At 33.9% G+C, this 7,476-nt stretch overlaps 1 long non-coding RNA gene across 1 annotated transcript in view; it reads right to left on the bottom strand.

Annotated features, from left to right (window-relative positions):
* LOC121377619 overlaps nt 1-7,099 on the bottom strand; it is a 7,394-nt gene extending 295 nt beyond the window's left edge. The window contains exons 1-2 of the long non-coding RNA XR_005958637.1: nt 7,050-7,099; nt 1-1,189 (exon numbers count right to left, since the gene is read on the bottom strand). The exon at nt 1-1,189 is cut by the window's left edge and continues 295 nt beyond it. This is a non-coding gene — a long non-coding RNA (uncharacterized LOC121377619). The remainder of the gene's footprint in view (nt 1,190-7,049) is intronic.
* Between the last annotated feature and the right edge of the window lie 377 nt (nt 7,100-7,476).

Here is a 7,476-nt window from a genome sequence, read left to right as displayed (position 1 = left end):
AAATTACAAAACATAAAATTGTGAAAAAAACATAATTACTTTGTAGATAGAGCATACTCCTCGACTGTCTTGTGATATAACAAAATGACCAGTTGAGATCGCCGTCCAAAGAATTTTACCACTTTACTAAATTGTATTTGTATTCCAAAACGGTCCGGGTCCAAATCAGTTTTGTCATTATAGATTAATATTAGATTTGTATATAGATCTACATAAATACTATCCACAACCGATACGCCGATGCAACCAGCGAGCGTTTTCGGCCTTGCGAAGAGTAAAAATATACCTACGTACCAGTATGTCGCAGAAAAGGTTAAATCACCTGATGCTTTTGCATGTACATAAGGACGGATTGAACAGCTTGGATATGAAATCTGTAGGCAATGCATTTTGCTGTGGTCACGACAAAAAGAGTGTTCAACTTCAGAAAATTTTGAGTACTGGTAATGCAACCCCCCCCCCCCCCCCCCCCCCCCCCCAAAACCAAAAACCAAATGACATTTCCAGACATCATCGAAGACAAACCATCATTAAAGAAACAACAACAACAACAACAACAAAAAACATGGGTCATGGAAAGAAGCTCCTTCCAGTGATGTGGCCTGAATGCATTTATAAACTTTCAAAAAAGTTTTTAAAATGTAACTGAACGCTCCTTAATGTTTTTCTATATAATTTGCATTTATTTTTATATTAAATAGCAACACATTTTATCACAATCAAATATTATTTATAAGGTCCAGAAGCCTTTAAAATCGGTTTTCCAGTATCTACACTTTAAAATGTTCCCGGGTGAGCATGCCCCCGGACCCTCATAGCAAATTCGTGCCACTTCGTGATCCTCAACATTGCTAGTCCGCCGCCCAATGACGCAATCGTTCCGGCGGCCCTGGATTTATCAGCACGAGTTGATAACAATGTGAAATCCGCGGCTTTTGTAGGAGATATCGCTGGCACTATAATTTGCGATATCTCCTGCTATATTTTCCTAGGAGATATCGCTTCTTATAATCTTGATTGGTCAAATTTTAATCACAAGACAATGTTTTGTTACGTCACTGTCTATGTTCCAACGCTAAACCTGTCATTAGTGAGTCACGCCACTGTTGTCCTGCTCGTTAACGAGTCTACCGCTGCCAACCAAAAGTCCGGATTTTTTTTTCATATCTCTTGTTCAAGGGCCATAACTCTGCAAATATAGTTACATTGCCATGAAAGTTAAAATTCATCTGTAACAGTGCATGATAAAGCTGTATACAAAATTTCAGTTCAATATCTCAAAGCCTTCTAAAAAAGAAGTCCTTAAAACCAATTTTCACATTGCCCAAGTTCAAGGGCCATAACTCCGTCAAAAATGGGAAATTCGCCGTGAAAGTCAAACTTGACATGATAAAGCTGTAAAAAAAAAAATTAGGTTAATATCATAAGGCCTTCTGGAAAAAAACAGTCCGGAAAACAAATGTTCATATCTCCTAAGTTCAAGGGCTACAACTCCATAAAAAAAACTTGATCTGCAACAGTACATGATAAAGCTATACACAAAATGTCAGCTCAATATATCAAAGCCTTCTGTTATTATTTATACATAACAATAAGCTTGTTAAACATATATTTAGATCTCCAGATAATTTTTTTTTTTTTTTTTTTTTTTTTTAAATAATCACTTAGTTTGTTCTCATGAAAAGCATTTGAAGTTTATACTAGATTCAGAACCGTTTTTTTTTTTTTTTCAGATTTGATTATCTGTCTTGAAGTAAGTTGATATTTATTTTATTGTTAAAGCTGTATTACCCAATGTTACTGGTTAAATAAAACGCTGGATTGCAGATTGTAGAAATACATCTAATTTGAGCAATTCCACAGTTACATGTTTACCATACTAATTCTTTTGATTTGCTCAGGATTAATAATTATACATTCAACACTTATTTCTTTATTACATTTTATTAGTTAAATAATCAATGTCAGTGGCTTAGGAAGGTGCCAAAAAGTGTGTGTGTGGGGTGGGGGGTGGGGGGGGGGGTGGGGGTGGGGGTGGGGGTGGTGGGGTGGGGGGGGTGGGGGGGGGGGGGGGGGGGGGGGCACACTTTTATATTTACACACTTTTACACTATTATAAAGCAAAATAATATATCTGAATGCCAGTGAATGATATTATAAAGAAAAAGAAAAAGGAAATATAATGATTAGTTTTCATACTGTGAATGTGTAAACATCAGTTACTCACGTTACAAAAAAAAAGAAAAGGACATGACAAAAAATGAACACACTTAAAATACAAAGTCTGCTCATACTGTAACAGTTATGATAAAAGTGGATATATTGGTGTAGGCCCTATAGCTATGGTGTTTACTGTGTTTAGGTATCTTTATATGATAAAAGTTGATATATTGGTGTATAGCTATGGTGTTTACTGTGTTTAGGTATCTTTATATGATAAAAGTGGATATATTGGTGTAGGCCTATAGCTATGGTGTTTACTGTGTTTAGGTATCTTTATATGATAAAAGTGGATATATTGGTGTAGGCCTATAGCTATGGTGTTTACTGTGTTTAGGTATCTTTATATGATAAGTGTTTTGAAATGGCGAACAATCAGAGACTTTCCGACAGGTGGCGCTCGTGCACTATACACCATTCCTTTTTCTAAATTTGTATTGTCGTAAAGCACCGATCGGTATATCCACTATTATTCCCGACTTAATTGTGAGCATGTATGTGACTAAAGCGTAGAACGGCTAAAAATTAAAGTAAATAATAAAAATCTACGAAATTCCGCAGTTGGTAGTAAAAAAATAATAATGGAAGAATAAAAAAGAACAAAATAATGTCCAGCTAAATCGTGGGTTTTTCCCCGAACCACGTAGGCTACTGCCTACCGATCTTACAACTTTCTATCATATATCCACCATGCCAAAACCATTAAATGTGTACATATTTGACTATAAAAAAAAACCGGTAACAGCATTTAATAAAGTTTTAATTTGTAAAACGCCACGATCCATTCTTCGCTGTTTACTTCCGGGTTCTATTCAATGTTATTTGTTTACCATAGTTTGACACCCAGTAGCCGATGTATTTTTCGTGCTGGGGTGTCGTTAAACCTTCATTCATTGATTTACTATTCAATGTTTGTTATCGCGATTTAATATGAAGATATACGTGTTTAAAACCACAAATTATTCGTTTGCAGAGTAGAGTAAATTCAACCAAATTTGTCAACAATTATTTTTTAAAATAAATAAAATAAATAAATAAACATATATATTCAATGTAAAATAAAAATAATTAATTACAGAAATAAATATTAAATTTTCAAATGATGAAAAATAAATAGGAAATTTAAAATATTAAATATATAGTTTTTTTGTTCTTAATTTTTTTTTTTTCACATGTAATTAGAAATATAACAATGCTTTTTCATACTCATTTACATGAAATTAGAAATGATAGTGGTATTGTTTTTCAATATTTATAATTTGTTAATGTAAATAATTTAATTTGTGTGTACAAAATGACATAATCTGATAGGAATTCTGATTTCACTGAGCCTGTTTTAACATAAATCTATTTGACCTACCGGTATCTAAATTTTATACTTTTCAGTACTTATATTAAGAAAAGTCCAATGTAAATAATCTTTATCATGCTTCATACACTTATTTATCAAGAAAATTCATGACTTTCCATGATTTCCACTGATAATGAAATTAACAGCAATTGAAAACTGCTTTAGACATTATACTATTTTTTCTCTCCAAAGGCTGCAAGAGTAATAAATTATAAATTAAAGAAACAAAATACTGCTATTTTACAAATGTGGATTTCAAAAACCAGATGCAGCAAGAAATAATTATGACTATATATAAAAGTACACTTATGGTTCACTAATAGTTTAAAGTGAATATAGGTACAACACCAATTAACACCAATTACATTAATTTCAAGAGATGCATTACATGCAGTATTCACACATTGCTTGTTTCATGTTCAATGTATGACGAGTCACTTGCTTAGCATGTACATGTATTTGATAAACTGTACATAAACAATACCTATCTGGTATTTATATTTTCAGTCCAACAGTGTGAGTTTTTTCAATGCCATGCTAGAATTTATCACAATGTAGTCAACATACTAAAAGTATTATAAACTGTTATAGGCTTACAGTCAATGGAGAATAAAATGTTGGGATTTTGCTACATTTGTCCAAAATAGTCCAGTTAGGCAATAATAAAAAAAAGACAAAGAATGAAAAGAGACCCCCCCCCCCCCCCCCCCCCCCCTAAAAAAAACCAGGAAAACAAAAAAAAAGACATTTATTTTTTGAACAAATATTAAAATTTCCAGTTTCAGGATATTTATGTAAATAAATTCTAGATTATAATTTGGAAAGTATTTTGTTATGGTTAGTTTGTTTTTGGGTCAGTAGCAAAAACAAAACAGTTTGTTCTGTTATGCCTCAAGTATTTAATCAAATCTCACATTGCAAAACAAGCTCCGCAGTCTCTTTAGAATAACCAATAATGAAAAGAAATTAATATTTGTTTACAACATCTCAGCACATTTTAAATTTGGTGTTAAACATCTGTGTTTCAGAAAAACAGCCTTCATAATTTTGACCCATGGTTTTGACACTTGGCATAGATACTGACTCACCAAGAAGGTAAACCCATGGCCACCACACAGGCTACTCCTACCAATTACTTTAATTTCAGCATTTTCACTTTCATTGGAGTTATTTGTTTGCACCACCATCACAGCATCCTTTGGTAGTGTTTTTGTCAATAATTTCAGATATGCTTAGTATAAAAAGAAAATGCATCCTACATACATATTACAGCTTACAAAAGAGATACCCAACTAATAGGCCCCCTATAGATAGATTAACAAAGGAATAATCAAATGTAGTTTAACAAATGAAGAAAAGAACATTTTATTCTGCCTTGTACCTAAAAAAAATTCTGGGAACATGACTAAAAAATATTAGGTAGGGCCAGTCTAAACTTTAAAAAAAAAAAAAAAAACCCTACATCTGTACTCTTTTTAACTTAAAAAAAAATGGGGAAAAATAATCAGGGTAAGCCTTTTTTTTTTTTAGATAGGGTCGGTTTCAAGAAACAATTGTTTTTACACCTCAATGGGCACTCCACATCTCACTATTCTGTTTATATTGTATGTATGCTATTTGCATGTCTCAAACGATTATTTTCTTCTTCTTCAAATTGTGTATTAGGGGCTGTGGAAGAGGTGAGGGCCGATAGGGCCATGGTCTCCTCTTTTTTCCTGTTACTGTTCTCAAAAGTCTGGAGATGTCATAGGCCCTATGTTAACATGTAATATTTAAACTTATTCTGGGTGAGCTTGCCTCCGAACCCCCACCAACAGGTTTGGGCCCTCAAGTACATGTATACACACTCTCTCTCTCTCTCTGTGTCTGTCTGTGTCTGTGTCTGTGTCTCTCTCTCTCTCTCTCTCTCTCTCTCTCTCTCTCTCACACACACACACACCACAACCTTTTAACAAACAGCACCCTATAAGTACCCCCACTTTCAAATTCTCCATGGCCCTGTACATAAATAAAAAAAAGTGTTGTTTCTAAAACATTTTTTCTTTTAGTCTGTGAAATTATTGATTAAAAATAAATAAATTAATTAATTAAATAATCGATAACAGTCATGATCAATGCCATGGGGGGTAGGACAACTCACCTAAACCATCCCCCTCACCAAAAAGCAGTGAACAAAACACACAAATAAACAAATGTCCACATAGCATACATAAAAGGAAGAAAAAATTATATTTCAACTAGATTTTATTCAAATAACATATAAATAATTAATTTTTGTTTTAAATCCACACACCGAGAATGGATAGGTTTTTGGCAATGACATACAAACGCCTCGTTTTTCAGCGAGTCACTGTTTGTTTTGTTTTTTGTTGTTGTTGTATTTTGTCATATACTAGATCCGTTATGCAGTCCAGACATTCTTTGTGCAATGCATCATCGTCTGAAAAAATATGACCACTTTTCCTGTTCGTACAGAGGTGGACAAGTAATTTTATACGACCAGTGGTTTCAAATCACACTACTGAACAGCTGTTTAAAGCGAGACTCTAGGGTGTATAGTGACGACGCGACCTCTAAGGGGGAGATAATTTCTGGGTGTTCGCCATTGTGCAATTAATACATTTTTGGTTATCAAAATAGTCGGTTACTCGCGTTACGATTATTCTCGTTACAATTTGTCCGCTATTTGGTAATGGCTAAAAAAAATTGATTTTAAAGAAAAATAACAGTTTTTAAATGTCAAACGTTTATTGAAAGAAATATCAGAAAGCCACACAAATCAACTGGGTAAATATTACTTGTCTGAAATGTATTGTTAATGAAAATGTTCTCAAATTGTGAAGAAAAACCTCACAAATGAACGAGAAGCAGCCGACAGCAAATCGGATGCTCATTGCGCGAAACATGCATGAGAAAACAAACTGAACGGAATTGGAAACATAATGCAAATCGTTTTGGTGTGGATGGCATTGGCGTTTTGTCACTTGTTTTGTGTTGCAGAAAAAAGAAAGAAAAAGTTGGTACGACATCTTTTTAAAAGACCATAACACATGGCATTCCCATTTCTCGGTTAAGCCGACAAGCCAGTTCGAACGAATCGAAGCTAAAGTGTCCACTGCTGTTGCAACAGTCTCGGACATTTCTTCCTGTCCAGTCTTACCACGTTGTTTTAATCACAGTACCAAAATACAATTTTAGAAGCCGGAATTGTGTACAGTGCACGAGCGCCACCCAATGGAAAGTCGGTGATAGTTTTCTGTTTGGTTCGGACTTTAGGCCTTCACCATCGAAACCGGTTTTCAAGAAATAACAAGAGGACGCGGTAGAAAATTATATCATTTCGATCGATTGCAATACACCATGCCCAAACTGGTAATAGTTTGAAAGTCACTTTTTATTATTATTATTATTATTATTATTATTATTTTAAATAATTTTAATTGATAATTTAAATAGTAACAAACAATACAATACTCACTATGTTTCTGCTCTTGGGAAAAATGTTTGCAATTGCAATATGACGTCATTAGCTCGTGCAACATGAGTGACGTCCCTTTACAGATTATAATAGCACGCAACATCGGATCGATGCGTTAAATTTGAGTTCAACACACCTGGTATCATCGTACACGGGACATTGCGAGCTACGAAGCGAGAGAAAGGCAAAATACCAACACATCGAGGTAAGTTATTTGCCGTTTTCTTTGATTTGCTGCTAATTTATGTTACACAGTATTATGCGGTTACTTGCTAAGCTATAATCTGCTGGAAAGCCATATGAAATGGTAAATCTTCAAATAAAACAAAATTTGGCACATTTGCTCTTTGCCATTTTCACAATACCTGACCAAAAATGTCCATTTACTAAATAATTAGTTTGACATGGATGTCAAACATTGCAAGTA

This window comes from Gigantopelta aegis, chromosome 2, assembly GCF_016097555.1.
Source record: "Gigantopelta aegis isolate Gae_Host chromosome 2, Gae_host_genome, whole genome shotgun sequence".
In the NCBI taxonomy this organism is placed as follows: Eukaryota; Metazoa; Mollusca; class Gastropoda; order Neomphalida; family Peltospiridae; genus Gigantopelta; species Gigantopelta aegis.
Note: the sequence above shows the minus strand (reverse complement) of the source record. Positions and strands in the feature narration are given on the sequence as shown.